At 21.2% G+C, this 16,858-nt stretch overlaps 1 long non-coding RNA gene across 24 annotated transcripts; it reads left to right on the top strand.

Annotated features, from left to right (window-relative positions):
- Positions 1-6: 6 nt before the first annotated feature.
- LOC143378296 (uncharacterized) lies at positions 7-16,575 on the top strand. 24 transcript variants are annotated; one of them, XR_013088093.1, is made up of 6 exons: positions 7-1,769; positions 2,043-2,150; positions 2,547-10,364; positions 10,528-13,020; positions 13,383-16,080; positions 16,264-16,575. It is a non-coding gene; the product is annotated as an uncharacterized LOC143378296 (long non-coding RNA). The 24 variants fall into 24 exon arrangements; XR_013088099.1 differs by having other exon boundaries at positions 7-2,150; positions 2,547-3,185; positions 3,232-10,364; XR_013088106.1 differs by having other exon boundaries at positions 7-2,150; positions 2,547-3,571; positions 3,757-10,364.
- Positions 16,576-16,858: the final 283 nt, after the last annotated feature.

The following is a 16,858-nucleotide window of genomic DNA, read 5'->3' as shown; positions in this document are numbered from 1 at the left end:
AGAGAAAAAATAGGTAAATAAATAAGAGGAAAAATGGATAACTAAACAGAGAAAAAATAGGTAAATAAATGAGAGAAAAAAATAGGTAAATAACTAGAGAAAAAATAGTTAAGTAAATAGAGAAAACAAAAGAGGTAAATAAATAGAGAAAAAATAGGTAAATAAAATAGGGAAAAATAGGTAAATAAATAGAGAAAAAATAGGTAAATAAAATAGGGAAAAATAGGTAAATAAACAGAGAAAAATAGGTAAATAAGTAGAGAAAACAAAAGAGGTAAACAAATAGAGAAAAAATAGGAAAATAAATAGAGAAAAAATAGGTAAATTATCTGGAGAAAAAATGGGTGTATAAATAGAGATAAATAGCTAAATATATCAAAGAAAAAAAGGTAAATAAAAAAATATGTAAAGAAATTAGAGGAAAAAATAGGTAAATATCTAGAGAAAATATAGGTAAATGACTAGAGAAACAATAGGTAAATAAATAGAGAGAAATAGGTAAATAAATAGAGAAAATATAGGTGTATAAATTAGAGAAAGAAAGAGGTAAATAAATAGAAAAAAGTAAATGAATAGAGATAAAATTGGAAAATAAATAGAGAAAAAGTAGGTAAATAAACAGAGAAAAAATAAGTAAATTATCTAGAGAAAAATAGGTAAATAAATAGAGAAAACAAAAGAGGTAAATAAATAGAGAAAAAAATAGGTAAATAAATACAGAAAAATAGGTAAATTAGGTAGAGAAAAAATAGGTGTATAAATAGAGAAAAATAGGTAAATAAACCAAAGGAAAAAAGATAAATAAAAAAATTGGTATATAAATTAGAGGAAAAAATAGGTAAATAAACAGAGAAAAATAGTTAATGAAGTAGAGAAAACAAAGTAGGTAAATAAATACAGAAAAAGAGGTAAATAAACTAGAGAAAAAATAGGTGTATAAATAGAGAAAAATAGCTAATTAAAAAAATAGGTAAATAAATAGATGGACAAAAGGTAAATAAATAGAGAAAACAAAGGAGGTAAATAAATAGAGAAAAATAGGTAAATAAATAGAGAAAAAAGACGTAAATAAGTAGAGAAAAATAGGTAAATAAATAGATAAAAAATAGGTAAATAAACTAGAGAAAAAAAGTGTATAAATACAGAAAAATAGCTAAATAAACCAAAGGAAAAAAGGTAAATAAAAAAATAGGTAAATAAATTAGAGGAAAAAAAAGGTAAATAAACAGAGAAAAAATAGGAAAATAAATGAGAGAAAATATAGGTAAATAACTAGAGAAACAATAGGTAAAATAACTAGAGAAACAATAGGTAAATAAATAGAGAAAAATAGGTAAACAAACCAAAGGAAAAAAGATAATTAAAAAAATTGGTATATAAATTAGAGGAAAAAATAGGTAAATAAACAGAGAAAAATAGTTAATGAAGTAGAGAAAACAAAGTAGGTAAATAAATACAGAAAAAAGAGGTAAATAAACAAGAGAAAAATAGGTGTATAAATAGAGAAAAATAGCTAATTAAAAAAAATAGGTAAATAAATAGATAAAAAATAGGTAAATAAACTAGAGAAAAAAAGTGTATAAATACAGAAAAATAGCTAAATAAACCAAAGGAAAAAAGGTAAATAAACAAATAGGTAAATAAATTAGAGGAAAAAATAGGTAAATAAACTATAGAAAAAAAGTGTATAAATACAGAAAAATAGCTAAATAAACCAAAGGAAAAAAGGTAAATAAACAAATAGGTAAATAAATTAGAGGAAAAAATAGGTAAATAACTAGAGAAAAAATAGGAAAATAAATGAGAGAAAATATAGGTAAATAACTAGAGAAACAATAGGTAAATAAATAGAGAAAAATAGGTAAACAAACCAAAGGAAAAAAGATAATTAAAAAAATTGGTATATAAATTAGAGGAAAAAATAGGTAAATAAACAGAGAAAAATAGTTAATGAAGTAGAGAAAACAAAGTAGGTAAATAAATACAGAAAAAAGAGGTAAATAAACAAGAGAAAAATAGGTGTATAAATAGATAAAAAATAGGTAAATAAACTAGAGAAAAAAAGTGTATAAATACAGAAAAATAGCTAAATAAACCAAAGGAAAAAAGGTAAATAAACAAATAGGTAAATAAATTAGAGGAAAAAATAGGTAAATAAACTATAGAAAAAAAGTGTATAAATACAGAAAAATAGCTAAATAAACCAAAGGAAAAAAAAGGTAAATAAACAAATAGGTAAATAAATTAGAGGAAAAAATAGGTAAATAACTAGAGAAAAAATAGGAAAATAAATGAGAGAAAATATAGGTAAATAACTAGAGAAACAATAGGTAAATAAATAGAGAAAAATAGGTAAACAAACCAAAGGAAAAAAGATAATTAAAAAAATTGGTATATAAACAGAGAAAAATAGTTAATGAAGTAGAGAAAACAAAGTAGGTAAATAAATACAGAAAAAGAGGTAAATAAACAAGAGAAAAATAGGTGTATAAATAGAGAAAAATAGCTAATTAAAATAAATAGGTAAATAAATAGATAAAAAATAGGTAAATAAACTAGAGAAAAAAAGTGTATAAATACAGAAAAATAGCTAAATAAACCAAAGGAAAAAAGGTAAATAAACAAATAGGTAAATAAATTAGAGGAAAAAATAGGTAAATAAACTAGAGAAAAAAAGTGTATAAATACAGAAAAATAGCTAAATAAACCAAAGGAAAAAAGGTAAATAAACAAATAGGTAAATAAATTAGAGGAAAAAATAGGTAAATAACTAGAGAAAAATAGGTAAATAAATAGAGAAAAAGTAGGTAAATAAACAGAGAAAAAATAGGTAAATAAATTATAGAAAAAAATAGATAAAGAAATAGTGAAAAATAGGTAATGAAGTAGAGAATACAAAGGAGGTAAATAAAAACAGAAAATAGGTAAATAACTAGAGAAAAAGTAGGTAAATATAATAGAGAAAAAGTAGGTAAATAAACAGAGAAAAAATATGTAAATAAATTAGAGAAAAAAATAGATAAAGAAATAGTGAAAAATAGGTAATGAAGTAGAGAATACAAAGGAGGTAAATAAAAACAGAAAATAGGTAACTAAACAGAGAAAAAATAGGTAAATAAATGAGAGAAAAAAATAGGTAAATAACTAGAGAAAAAATAGTTAAGTAAATAGAGAAAACAAAAGAGGTAAATAAATAGAGAAAAAATAGGTAAATAAAATAGGGAAAAATAGGTAAATAAATAGAGAAAAATAGGTAAATAAAATAGGGAAAAATAGGTAAATAAACAGAGAAAAATAGGTAAATAAGTAGAGAAAACAAAAGAGGTAAACAAATAGAGAAAAAATAGGAAAATAAATAGAGAAAAAATAGGTAAATTATCTGGAGAAAAAATGGGTGTATAAATAGAGATAAATAGCTAAATATATCAAAGAAAAAAAGGTAAATAAAAAAATATGTAAAGAAATTAGAGGAAAAAATAGGTAAATATCTAGAGAAAATATAGGTAAATGACTAGAGAAACAATAGGTAAATAAATAGAGAGAAATAGGTAAATAAATAGAGAAAATATAGGTGTATAAATTAGAGAAAGAAAGAGGTAAATAAATAGAAAAAAGTAAATGAATAGAGATAAAATTGGAAAATAAATAGAGAAAAAGTAGGTAAATAAACAGAGAAAAAATAAGTAAATTATCTAGAGAAAAATAGGTAAATAAATAGAGAAAACAAAAGAGGTAAATAAATAGAGAAAAAAATAGGTAAATAAATACAGAAAAATAGGTAAATTAGGTAGAGAAAAAATAGGTGTATAAATAGAGAAAAATAGGTAAATAAACCAAAGGAAAAAAGATAAATAAAAAAATTGGTATATAAATTAGAGGAAAAAATAGGTAAATAAACAGAGAAAAATAGTTAATGAAGTAGAGAAAACAAAGTAGGTAAATAAATACAGAAAAAGAGGTAAATAAACTAGAGAAAAAATAGGTGTATAAATAGAGAAAAATAGCTAATTAAAAAAATAGGTAAATAAATAGATGGACAAAAGGTAAATAAATAGAGAAAACAAAGGAGGTAAATAAATAGAGAAAAATAGGTAAATAAATAGAGAAAAAAGACGTAAATAAGTAGAGAAAAATAGGTAAATAAATAGATAAAAAATAGGTAAATAAACTATAGAAAAAAAGTGTATAAATACAGAAAAATAGCTAAATAAACCAAAGGAAAAAAGGTAAATAAACAAATAGGTAAATAAATTAGAGGAAAAAATAGGTAAATAACTAGAGAAAAAATAGGAAAATAAATGAGAGAAAATATAGGTAAATAACTAGAGAAACAATAGGTAAATAAATAGAGAAAAATAGGTAAACAAACCAAAGGAAAAAAGATAATTAAAAAAATTGGTATATAAATTAGAGGAAAAAATAGGTAAATAAACAGAGAAAAATAGTTAATGAAGTAGAGAAAACAAAGTAGGTAAATAAATACAGAAAAAAGAGGTAAATAAACAAGAGAAAAATAGGTGTATAAATAGATAAAAAATAGGTAAATAAACTAGAGAAAAAAAGTGTATAAATACAGAAAAATAGCTAAATAAACCAAAGGAAAAAAGGTAAATAAACAAATAGGTAAATAAATTAGAGGAAAAAATAGGTAAATAAACTATAGAAAAAAAGTGTATAAATACAGAAAAATAGCTAAATAAACCAAAGGAAAAAAGGTAAATAAACAAATAGGTAAATAAATTACAGGAAAAAATAGGTAAATAACTAGAGAAAAAATAGGAAAATAAATGAGAGAAAATATAGGTAAATAACTAGAGAAACAATAGGTAAATAAATAGAGAAAAATAGGTAAACAAACCAAAGGAAAAAAGATAATTAAAAAAATTGGTATATAAATTAGAGGAAAAAATAGGTAAATAAACAGAGAAAAATAGTTAATGAAGTAGAGAAAACAAAGTAGGTAAATAAATACAGAAAAAAGAGGTAAATAAACAAGAGAAAAATAGGTGTATAAATAGAGAAAAATAGCTAATTAAAATAAATAGGTAAATAAATAGATAAAAAATAGGTAAATAAACTAGAGAAAAAAAGTGTATAAATACAGAAAAATAGCTAAATAAACCAAAGGAAAAAAGGTAAATAAACAAATAGGTAAATAAATTAGAGGAAAAAATAGGTAAATAAACTAGAGAAAAAAAGTGTATAAATACAGAAAAATAGCTAAATAAACCAAAGGAAAAAAGGTAAATAAACAAATAGGTAAATAAATTAGAGGAAAAAATAGGTAAATAACTAGAGAAAAATAGGTAAATAAACAGAGAAAAAATAGGTAAATAAATTATAGAAAAAAATAGATAAAGAAATAGTGAAAAATAGGTAATGAAGTAGAGAATACAAAGGAGGTAAATAAAAACAGAAAATAGGTAAATAACTAGAGAAAAAGTAGGTAAATATAATAGAGAAAAAGTAGGTAAATAAACAGAGAAAAAATAGGTAAATAAATTAGAGAAAAAAATAGATAAAGAAATAGTGAAAAATAGGTAATGAAGTAGAGAATACAAAGGAGGTAAATAAAAACAGAAAATAGGTAAATAACTAGAGAAAAAGTAGGTAAATATAATAGAGAAAAAGTAGGTAAATAAACAGAGAAAAAATAGGTAAATAAATTAGAGAAAAAAATAGATAAAGAAATAGTGAAAAATAGGTAATGAAGTAGAGAATACAAAGGTGGTAAATAAAAACAGAAAATAGGTAAATAAATAGAGAAAAATAGGTAAATAATTTAGAGAAAAAAATAGGCAAATAAATAGAGAAACATAGGTAATGAAGTAGAGAAAACAAAGTAGGTAAATAAATACAGAAAAAAAGAGGTAAATAACTAGAGAAAAAATAGGTAAGTAAATAGAGAAAAAATAGGTAAATAAATAGAGAAAAAGAGCTAAATAAATAGAGAAAAATAGGTAAATAAATCAAGGGAAAAAAGGTAAATAAAAAAATAGGTAAATAAATAAGAGGAAAAAATGGATAACTAAACAGAGAAAAAATAGGTAAATAAATGAGAGAAAAAAATAGGTAAATAACTAGAGAAAAATAGTTAAGTAAATAGAGAAAACAAAAGAGGTAAATAAATAGAGAAAAAATAGGTAAATAAAATAGGGAAAAATAGGTAAATAAACAGAGAAAAATAGGTAAATAAGTAGAGAAAACAAAAGAGATAAACAAATAGAGAAAAATAGGAAAATAAATAGAGAAAAAATAGGTAAATTATCTGGAGAAAAAATGGGTGTATAAATAGAGATAAATAGCTAAATATATCAAAGAAAAAAAGGTAAATAAAAAAATATGTAAAGAAATTAGAGGAAAAAATATGTAAATAAGTGAGAAAGAAAAATGCGTAAATAACTAGAGAAAAAATTGGTAACTAAATAGAGAAAAATAGGTAAATAAACAGAGAAAAATAGTTAATGAAGTAGAGAAAACAAAGTAGGTAAATAAATACAGAAAAAGAGGTAAATAAACTAGAGAAAAAATAGGTGTATAAATAGAGAAAAATAGCTAATTAAAAAAATAGGTAAATAAATAGATGGAAAAAAGGTAAATAAATAGAGAAAACAAAGGAGGTAAATAAATAGAGAAAAATAGGTAAATAAATAGAGAAAAAAGACGTAAATAAGTAGAGAAAAATAGGTAAATAAATAGATAAAAAATAGGTAAATAAACTAGAGAAAAAAGTGTATAAATACAGAAAAATAGCTAAATAAACCAAAGGAAAAAATGTAAATAAAAAAATAGGTAAATAAATTAGAGGAAAAAATAGGTAAATAAACAGAGAAAAAATAGGAAAATAAATGAGAGGAAATATAGGTAAATAACTAGAGAAACAATAGGTAAATATATAGAGAAAAATAGGTAAACAAACCAAAGGAAAAAAGATAATTAAAAAAATTGGTATATAAATTAGAGGAAAAATAGGTAAATAAACAGAGAAAAATAGTTAATGAAGTAGAGAAAACAAAGTAGGTAAATAAATACAGAAAAAAGAGGTAAATAAACAAGAGAAAAATAGGTGTATAAATAGAGTAAAATAGCTAATTAAAAAAAATAGGTAAATAAATAGATAAAAAATAGGTAAATAAACTAGAGAAAAAAAGTGTATAAATACAGAAAAATAGCTAAATAAACCAAAGGAAAAAAGGTAAATAAACAAATAGGTAAATAAATTAGAGGAAAAAATAGGTAAATAACTAGAGAAAAATAGGTAAATAAATAGAGAAAAAGTAGGTAAATAAACAGAGAAAAAATAGGTAAATAAATTATAGAAAAAAATAGATAAAGAAATAGTGAAAAATAGGTAATGAAGTAGAGAATACAAAGGAGGTAAATAAAAACAGAAAATAGGTAAATAAATAGAGAAAAATAGGTAAATAATTTAGAGAAAAAAATAGGCAAATAAATAGAGAAACATAGGTAATGAAGTAGAGAAAACAAAGTAGGTAAATAAATACAGAAAAAAGAGGTAAATAACTAGAGAAAAATAGGTAAATAAATAGAGAAAAATAGGTAAATAAATAGAGAAAAAGAGCTAAATAAATAGAGAAAAATAGGTAAATAAATCAAGGGAAAAAAGGTAAATAAAAAAATAGGTAAATAAATAAGAGGAAAAAATGGATAACTAAACAGAGAAAAAATAGGTAAATAAATGAGAGAAAAAAATAGGTAAATAACTAGAGAAAAAATAGTTAAGTAAATAGAGAAAACAAAAGAGGTAAATAAATAGAGAAAAAATAGGTAAATAAAATAGGGAAAAATAGGTAAATAAACAGAGAAAAATAGGTAAATAAGTAGAGAAAACAAAAGAGGTTAACAAATAGAGAAAAAATAGGAAAATAAATAGAGAAAAAATAGATAAATTATCTGGAGAAAAAATGGGTGTATAAATAGAGATAAATAGCTAAATATATCAAAGAAAAAAAGGTAAATAAAAAATATGTAAAGAAATTAGAGGAAAGAATAGGTAAATAAGTGAGAAAGAAAAATGCGTAAATAACTAGAGAAAAAATTGGTAACTAAATAGAGAAAAATAGGTAAATAAATAGAGAAAAATAGGTAAATTATATAGAAAAAAATAGGTGTATATATAGAGATAAATAGCTAAATAAATCAAAGAAAAAAAGGTAAATAAAAAAATAGGTAAATAGATTAGAGGAAAAAATAGGTAAATAACTAGAGAAAAATAGGTAAATAAATAGAGAAAACAAAACACGTAAATAAATAGAGAAAAATAGGAAAATAAATAGAGAAAAATAGGTAAATTATCTAGAGAAAAAATAGGTGTATAAATATAGATAATAGCTAAATAAATCAAAGAAAAAAAGGTAAATAAAACAATAGGTAAATAAATTAAAGGAAAAAATAGGTAAATAAATAGAGAAAAATAGGTAAATAAACAAAAGAAAAAAAGGTAAATAAAAAAATAGGTAAATAAGTTAAATGAAAAAATAGGTAAATAAACAGAGAAAAATACGTAAATAAATGAGAGAGAGAAATAGGTAAATATATAGAGAAAAATAGGTAAATAAATACAGAAAAAAGAGGTAAATAAATAGAGAAAAATAGGTAAATAAGTACATAAGAAAATAGGTAAATAAAATAGAGAAAAAATAGGCAAATAAATAGATAAAAGTAGGTAAATAAACTAGAGAAAAAATAGGTGTATAAATAGAGAAAAATAGCTAAATAAATCAAGGGAAAAAAGGTAAATAAAAAAATAGGTATATAAATTACAGGAAAAAATGGGTAACTAAATAGAGAAGAAATAGGTAAATTATCTGGAGAAAAAATGGGTGTATAAATAGAGATAAATAGCTAAATATATCAAAGAAAAAAAGGTAAATAAAAAAATATGTAAAGAAATTAGAGGAAAAAATAGGTAAATATCTAGAGAAAATATAGGTAAATGACTAGAGAAACAATAGGTAAGTAAATAGAGAAAAAATAGGTAAATAAATAGAGAAAAAGAGCTAAATAAATAGAGAAAAATAGGTAAATAAATCAAGGGAAAAAAGGTAAATAAAAAAATAGGTAAATAAATAAGAGGAAAAAATGGATAACTAAACAGAGAAAAAATAGGTAAATAAATGAGAGAAAAAAATAGGTAAATAACTAGAGAAAAATAGTTAAGTAAATAGAGAAAACAAAAGAGGTAAATAAATAGAGAAAAAATAGGTAAATAAAATAGGGAAAAATAGGTAAATAAACAGAGAAAAATAGGTAAATAAGTAGAGAAAACAAAAGAGATAAACAAATAGAGAAAAATAGGAAAATAAATAGAGAAAAAATAGGTAAATTATCTGGAGAAAAAATGGGTGTATAAATAGAGATAAATAGCTAAATATATCAAAGAAAAAAAGGTAAATAAAAAAATATGTAAAGAAATTAGAGGAAAAAATATGTAAATAAGTGAGAAAGAAAAATGCGTAAATAACTAGAGAAAAAATTGGTAACTAAATAGAGAAAAATAGGTAAGTAAACAGAGAAAAATAGTTAATGAAGTAGAGAAAACAAAGTAGGTAAATAAATACAGAAAAAGAGGTAAATAAACTAGAGAAAAAATAGGTGTATAAATAGAGAAAAATAGCTAATTAAAAAAATAGGTAAATAAATAGATGGAAAAAAGGTAAATAAATAGAGAAAACAAAGGAGGTAAATAAATAGAGAAAAATAGGTAAATAAATAGAGAAAAAAGACGTAAATAAGTAGAGAAAAATAGGTAAATAAATAGATAAAAAATAGGTAAATAAACTAGAGAAAAAAGTGTATAAATACAGAAAAATAGCTAAATAAACCAAAGGAAAAAATGTAAATAAAAAAATAGGTAAATAAATTAGAGGAAAAAATAGGTAAATAAACAGAGAAAAAATAGGAAAATAAATGAGAGGAAATATAGGTAAATAACTAGAGAAACAATAGGTAAATATATAGAGAAAAATAGGTAAACAAACCAAAGGAAAAAAGATAATTAAAAAAATTGGTATATAAATTAGAGGAAAAAATAGGTAAATAAACAGAGAAAAATAGTTAATGAAGTAGAGAAAACAAAGTAGGTAAATAAATACAGAAAAAAGAGGTAAATAAACAAGAGAAAAATAGGTGTATAAATAGAGAAAAATAGCTAATTAAAAAAAATAGGTAAATAAATAGATAAAAAATAGGTAAATAAACTAGAGAAAAAAAGTGTATAAATACAGAAAAATAGCTAAATAAACCAAAGGAAAAAAGGTAAATAAACAAATAGGTAAATAAATTAGAGGAAAAAATAGGTAAATAACTAGAGAAAAATAGGTAAATAAATAGAGAAAAAGTAGGTAAATAAACAGAGAAAAATAGGTAAATAAATTATAGAAAAAAATAGATAAAGAAATAGTGAAAAATAGGTAATGAAGTAGAGAATACAAAGGAGGTAAATAAAAACAGAAAATAGGTAAATAACTAGAGAAAAATTAGGTAAATATAATAGAGAAAAAGTAGGTAAATAAACAGAGAAAAAATAGGTAAATAAATTAGAGAAAAAAATAGATAAAGAAATAGTGAAAAATAGGTAATGAAGTAGAGAATACAAAGGAGGTAAATAAAAACAGAAAATAGGTAAATAAATAGAGAAAAATAGGTAAATAATTTAGAGAAAAAAATAGGCAAATAAATAGAGAAACATAGGTAATGAAGTAGAGAAAACAAAGTAGGTAAATAAATACAGAAAAAAGAGGTAAATAACTAGAGAAAAATAGGTAAATAAATAGAGAAAAATAGGTAAATAAATAGAGAAAAAGAGCTAAATAAATAGAGAAAAATAGGTAAATAAATCAAGGGAAAAAAGGTAAATAAAAAAATAGGTAAATAAATAAGAGGAAAAAATGGATAACTAAACAGAGAAAAAATAGGTAAATAAATGAGAGAAAAAAATAGGTAAATAACTAGAGAAAAAATAGTTAAGTAAATAGAGAAAACAAAAGAGGTAAATAAATAGAGAAAAAATAGGTAAATAAAATAGGGAAAAATAGGTAAATAAACAGAGAAAAATAGGTAAATAAGTAGAGAAAACAAAAGAGGTTAACAAATAGAGAAAAAATAGGAAAATAAATAGAGAAAAAATAGATAAATTATCTGGAGAAAAAATGGGTGTATAAATAGAGATAAATAGCTAAATATATCAAAGAAAAAAAGGTAAATAAAAAAATATGTAAAGAAATTAGAGGAAAGAATAGGTAAATAAGTGAGAAAGAAAAATGCGTAAATAACTAGAGAAAAAATTGGTAACTAAATAGAGAAAAATAGGTAAATAAATAGAGAAAAATAGGTAAATTATATAGAAAAAAATAGGTGTATATATAGAGATAAATAGCTAAATAAATCAAAGAAAAAAAGGTAAATAAAAAAATAGGTAAATAGATTAGAGGAAAAAATAGGTAAATAACTAGAGAAAAATAGGTAAATAAATAGAGAAAACAAAACACGTAAATAAATAGAGAAAAATAGGAAAATAAATAGAGAAAAATAGGTAAATTATCTAGAGAAAAAATAGGTATATAAATATAGATAAATAGCTAAATAAAATCAAAGAAAAAAAGGTAAATAAAACAATAGGTAAATAAATTAAAGGAAAAAATAGGTAAATAAATAGAGAAAAATAGGTAAATAAACAAAAGAAAAAAAGGTAAATAAAAAAATAGGTAAATAAGTTAAATGAAAAAATAGGTAAATAAACAGAGAAAAATACGTAAATAAATGAGAGAGAGAAATAGGTAAATATATAGAGAAAAATAGGTAAATAAATAGAGAAAAAAGAGGTAAATAAATAGAGAAAAATAGGTAAATAAGTACATAAGAAAATAGGTAAATAAAATAGAGAAAAAATTGGCAAATAAATAGATAAAAATAGGTAAATAAACTAGAGAAAAAATAGGTGTATAAATAGAGAAAAATAGCTAAATAAATCAAGGGAAAAAAGGTAAATAAAAAAATAGGTATATAAATTACAGTAAAAAATGGGTAACTAAATAGAGAAGGAATAGGTAAGTAAATGAGAGAAAAAATAGGTCAATATCTAGCGAAAAAATAGGTAAATAAATAGAGAAAAAGTAGGTAAATATAATAGAGAAAAAGTAGGTAAATAAACAGAGAAAAAATAGGTAAATAAATTAGAGAAAAAAATAGATAAAGAAATAGTGAAAAATAGGTAATGAAGTAGAGAATACAAAGGAGGTAAATAAAAACAGAAAATAGGTAAATAAATAGAGAAAAATAGGTAAATAATTTAGAGAAAAAAATAGGCAAATAAATAGAGAAACATAGGTAATGAAGTAGAGAAAACAAAGTAGGTAAATAAATTCAGAAAAAAGAGGTAAATAACTAGAGAAAAAATAGGTAAATAAATAGAGAAAAAATAGGTAAAAAATAGAGAAAAAGAGCTAAATAAATAGAGAAAAATAGGTAAATAAGTAGAGAAAACAAAAGAGGTAAACAAATAGAGAAAAAACAGGAAAATAAATAGAGAAAAAATAGGTAAATTATCTGGAGAAAAAATGGGTGTATAAATAGAGATAAATAGCTAAATATATCAAAGAAAAAAAGGTAAATAAAAAAATATGTAAAGAAATTAGAGGAAAAAATAGGTAAATAAGTGAGAAAGAAAAATGCGTAAATAACTAGAGAAAAAATTGGTAACTAAATAGAGTAAAATAGGTAAATAAATAGAGAAAAATAGGTAAATAAAATAGAGGAAAAAATGGGTAACTAAACAGAGAAAAAATTTGTAAATAAATTAGAGAAAAAAATAGATAAAGAAATAGTGAAAAATAGGTAATGAAGTAGAGAATACAAAGGAGGTAAATAAAAACAGAAAATAGGTAAATAAATAGAGAAAAATAGGTACATAATTTAGAGAAAAAAATAGGCAAATAAATAGAGAAAAATAGGTAATGAAGTAGAGAAAACAAAGTAGGTAAATAAATACAGAAAAAAGAGGTAAATAAATGAGAGAGAGAAATAGGTAAATATATACAGAAAAATAGGTAAATAAATAGAGAAAAAAGAGGTAAATAAATAGAGAAAAATAGGTAAATAAGTACATAAGAAAATAGGTAAATAAAATAGAGAAATAATAGGCAAATAAATAGATAAAAATAGGTAAATAAACTAGAGAAAAATAGGTGTATAAATAGAGAAGAAATAGGTAATTAAATAGAGAAAAAGAGCTAAATAAATAGAGAAAAATAGGTAAATAAATAAAGGGAAAAAAGGTAAATAAAAAAATAGGTAAAAATAAAAGGAAAAAATGGATAACTAAACAGAGAAAAAATAGGTAAATAAATGAGAGAAAAAAATAGGTAAATAACTAGAGAAAAAATAGTTAAGTAAATAGAGAAAACAAAAGAGGTAAATAAATAGAGAAAAAATAGGTAAATAAAATAGGGAAAATAGGTAAATAAATAGAGAAAAATAGGTAAACAAAATAGGGAAAAATAGGTAAATAAACAGAGAAAAATAGGTAAATAAGTAGAGAAAAAGAGCTAAATAAATAGAGAAAATAGGTAAATAAATCAAGGGAAAAAATGTAAATAAAAAAATAGGTAAATAAATAAGAGGAAAAAATGGATAACTAAACAGAGAAAAAATATGTAAATAAATGAGAGAAAAAAATAGGTAAATAACTAGAGAAAAAATAGTTAAGTAAACAGAGAAAACAAAAGAGGTAAATAAATAGAGAAAAAATAGGTAAATAAAATAGGGAAAAATAGGTAAATAAATAGAGAAAAAATAGGTAAATAAAATAGGGAAAAATAGGTAAATAATTTAGAGAAAAAAATAGGCAAATAAATAGAGAAACATAGGTAATGAAGTAGAGAAAACAAAGAAGGTAAATAAATACAGAAAAAAAGAGGTAAATAACTAGAGAAAAAATAGGTAAATAAATAGAGAAAAATAGGTAATTAAATAGAGAAAAAGAGCTAAATAAATAGAGAAAAATAGGTAAATAAATAAAGGGAAAAAAGGTAAATAAAAAAATAGGTAAAAAATAAAAGGAAAAAATGGATAACTAAACAGAGAAAAAATAGGTAAATAAATGAGAGAAAAAATAGGTAAATAACTAGAGAAAAAATAGTTAAGTAAATAGAGAAAACAAAAGAGGTAAATAAATAGAGAAAAATAGGTAAATAAATAGAGAAAAATAGGTAAATAAAATAGGGAAAAATAGGTAAATAAATAGAGAAAAATAGGTAAATAAAATAGGGAAAATATAGGTAAATGACTAGAGAAACAATAGGTAAATAAATAGAGAGAAATAGGTAAATAAATAGAGAAAAAATAGGTAAATAAATACAGAAAAATAGGTAAATTATCTGGAGAAAAAATGGGTGTATAAATAGAGATAAATAGCTAAATATATCAAAGAAAAAAAGGTAAATAAAAAAATATGTAAAGAAATTAGAGGAAAAAATAGGTAAATAAGTGAGAAAGAAAAATGCGTAAATAACTAGAGAAAAATTGGTAAATAAATAGAGAAAAATAGGTAAATAACTAGAGAAAAATTGGTAAATAAATAGAGAAAAATAGGTAAATAAATAGAGAAAAATAGGTAAATAAAATAGGGAAAAATAGGTAAATAAACAGAGAAAAATAGGTACATAAGTAGAGAAAACAAAAGAGGTAAATAAATAGAGAAAAATAGGAAAATAAATAGAGAAAAAATAGGTAAATTATATAGAAAAAAATAGGTGTATATATAGAGATAAATAGCTAAATAAATCAAAGAAAAAAAGGTAAATAAAACAATAGGTAAATAAATTAAAGGAAAAAATAGGTAAATATCTAGAGAAAAATAGGTAAATAAATAGAGAAAAATAGGTAAATAAACCAAAGAAAAAAAGGTAAATAAAAAAATAGGTAAATAAGTTACAGGAAAAAATAGGTAAATAAACAGAGAAAAATACGTAAATAAATGAGAGAGAGAAATAGGTAAATATATAGAGAAAAATAGGTAAATAAATAGAGAAAAAAGAGGTAAATAAATAGAGAAAAATAGGTAAATAAGTACATAAGAAAATAGGTAAATAAAATAGAGAAAAAATAGGCAAATAAATAGATAAAAATAGGTAAATAAACTAGAGAAAAATAGGTGTATAAATAGAGAAAAATAGCTAAATAAATCAAGGGAAAAAAGGTAAATAAAAAAATAGGTATATAAATTACAGGAAAAAATGGGTAACTAAATAGAGAAGAAATAGGTAATTAAATAGAGAAAAAGAGCTAAATAAATAGAGAAAAATAGGTAAATAAATAAAGGGAAAAAAGGTAAATAAAAAAATAGGTAAAAAATAAAAGGAAAAAATGGATAACTAAACAGAGAAAAAATAGGTAAATAAATGAGAGAAAAAAATAGGTAAATAACTAGAGAAAAAATAGTTAAGTAAATAGAGAAAACAAAAGAGGTAAATAAATAGAGAAAAAATAGGTAAATAAAATAGGGAAAATAGGTAAATAAATAGAGAAAAATAGGTAAACAAAATAGGGAAAAATAGGTAAATAAACAGAGAAAAATAGGTAAATAAGTAGAGAAAAAGAGCTAAATAAATAGAGAAAATAGGTAAATAAATCAAGGGAAAAAATGTAAATAAAAAAATAGGTAAATAAATAAGAGGAAAAAATGGATAACTAAACAGAGAAAAAATAGGTAAATAAATGAGAGAAAAAAATAGGTAAATAACTAGAGAAAAAATAGTTAAGTAAACAGAGAAAACAAAAGAGGTAAATAAATAGAGAAAAAATAGGTAAATAAAATAGGGAAAAATAGGTAAATAAATAGAGAAAAAATAGGTAAATAAAATAGGGAAAAATAGGTAAATAATTTAGAGAAAAAAATAGGCAAATAAATAGAGAAACATAGGTAATGAAGTAGAGAAAACAAAGAAGGTAAATAAATACAGAAAAAAAGAGGTAAATAACTAGAGAAAAAATAGGTAAATAAATAGAGAAAAAATAGGTAATTAAATAGAGAAAAAGAGCTAAATAAATAGAGAAAAATAGGTAAATAATTTAGAGAAAAAATAGGCAAATAAATAGAGAAACTTAGGTAATGAAGTAGAGAAAACAAAGTAGGTAAATAAATACAGAAAAAAGAGGTAAATAACTAGAGAAAAATAGGTAAATAAATAGAGAAAAATAGGTAAATAAATAGAGAAAAAGAGCTAAATAAATAGAGAAAAATAGGTAAATAAATCAAGGGAAAAAAGGTAAATAAAAAAATAGGTAAATAAATAAGAGGAAAAAATGGATAACTAAACAGAGAAAAAATAGGTAAATAAATGAGAGAAAAAAATAGGTAAATAACTAGAGAAAAAATAGGTAAATAAATAGAGAAAACAAAACACGTAAATAAATAGAGAAAAATAGGAAAATAAATAGAGAAAAATAGGTAAATTATCTAGAGAAAAAATAGGTGTATAAATATAGATAAATAGCTAAATAAATCAAAGAAAAAAAGGTAAATAAAACAATAGGTAAATAAATTAAAGGAAAAAATAGGTAAATAAATAGAGAAAAATAGGTAAATAAACAAAAGAAAAAAAGGTAAATAAAAAAATAGGTAAATAAGTTAAATGGAAAAATAGGTAAATAAACAGAGAAAAATACGTAAATAAATGAGAGAGAGAAATAGGTAAATATATAGAGAAAAATAGGTAAATAAATACAGAAAAAAGAGGTAAATAAATAGAGAAAAATAGGTAAATAAGTACATAAGAAAATAGGTAAATAAAATAGAGAAAAAATAGGCAAATAAATAGATAAAAGTAGGTAAATAAAC

Source organism: Andrena cerasifolii, unplaced genomic scaffold, assembly GCF_050908995.1.
Source record: "Andrena cerasifolii isolate SP2316 unplaced genomic scaffold, iyAndCera1_principal scaffold2325, whole genome shotgun sequence".
Classification (NCBI taxonomy): domain Eukaryota; kingdom Metazoa; phylum Arthropoda; class Insecta; order Hymenoptera; family Andrenidae; genus Andrena; species Andrena cerasifolii.
The sequence above is the reverse complement of the archived record's forward strand: the minus strand, read 5'-3'. Positions and strand labels throughout refer to the sequence as shown.